This window comes from Echinops telfairi, unplaced genomic scaffold (genome assembly GCF_000313985.2).
Source record: "Echinops telfairi isolate 266 unplaced genomic scaffold, ASM31398v2 ScPeMD7_8;HRSCAF=38, whole genome shotgun sequence".
Taxonomy (NCBI): domain Eukaryota; kingdom Metazoa; phylum Chordata; class Mammalia; order Afrosoricida; family Tenrecidae; genus Echinops; species Echinops telfairi.
Genome location: NW_022103905.1, coordinates 15,607,843 through 15,609,291, shown reverse-complemented (window position 1 = coordinate 15,609,291; position 1,449 = coordinate 15,607,843).

The following is a 1,449-nucleotide window of genomic DNA, read 5'->3' as shown; positions in this document are numbered from 1 at the left end:
CGGTCTCTCACCATCTTGCCTAGCTGGGGTGATCCCCAAGGCCTTGTGGGTGGCAAACAGAATCTTCTCTGTATATTTCCAGGTCTTAGCCCTCCATCTTGAGTGTCTTGGTTATTCCTCAATACCTTTGAAGAGTTGTCCTTTTATGTATATCTATTTTTTCTTTGTATAATTGTCCTAAGTGAACTGATTTAGTCTGACACTAGCTACCAAGTCACGCTTGATGAACTCAAATCCTCTTTTTAAAAAGATGGCCCATAAAGCACTCCACATTTTAAAAGCTCACTACTCCGCATCTAAAAAGAAAACTGACTAACAATTAAACCAAAAATGGAATTGAGGGACCCAGGCCAAGTGCCATAGGACACGGGGGCATTGAATCCTGAATCTGCAGAGCACGGAACAGGCTCCGAAGTCCACCCCAGAGAGCTTGATGCTGAAACTTCTCTAGGTGGACTGGACTGTGCCTGGAACACACCTGGAACCTACGGATGAAGACGGAAAACCCATAGTGTTTGAAGAAGCAGAAGACAGCAATCCCACGAGTCTTGAATGATCAGTAGGTGGACAATCATTGACTTACTACATCGATGCCCCATAGGCTGTATTCAGATACATATGATTCTGGCAAACCTGTGACTGGCATTCTCAGTGAATATTTTTGCAAGTTTTCCCTGACAACCAACTCCCATTATTTGTGTACATTGTAGCCAGCCCAGGGAGGATGTAGTCTGTACAAGTGAATAATTCAGGTACTGTGGTATGTAGTTAGCCTACTTTGGCCCAATATCCCTCTTTCAACGGGTTAATCAATGACAACGTTAACAGAAGATCTTTGTGCTCCAGGGAAATGATCAATAAGACTCTCTACCATACATTAACAAGGAGATCGCTAAAGGATGCCAAAGGCAGATTAAAAAAGGACATAGACCCAGGAATGGGTTTGGGGTTCCCACTGAATCCTTGCTCCAATTTAAGAACTAGTCCCTACATCATGACCCTGCTCAATATTCACCCTCAGGAAGGTACAGAGAGATGTGAGTGCTATAGCAAAATGTGGTGAAGACATGAGATGGTGTCTGGCTATCAGATTAAACAGTGTCTGGGGTCTTAAAGGATCGTTTCTAATTGAGGTGTCGACTAAGTCGACATGGAAGGACCGCCCCAACATCAATGACCGAAGGATTGCAAGTCATAGAACCCAAAGCTGAAGGAGGAGCCAGCACCACAGCCCAAATTGCGAGGTTCTGGTTTTCAGATGCTATGGATGGCAGGGGGAGCTCAAGACGCATTTTCGAGTTTTATACAGAAAATAAACCCCCAAGTGGTTTCCCTCTATACGTAGTGGAAGGATGGGAAAAACAGAGTCTATTGAAGAGATGACGACGGCGGGAGATTAAAATGTTAGACCTGACTTGAAGAGTTAAAATCTTGATTTCTGCCCCCCCC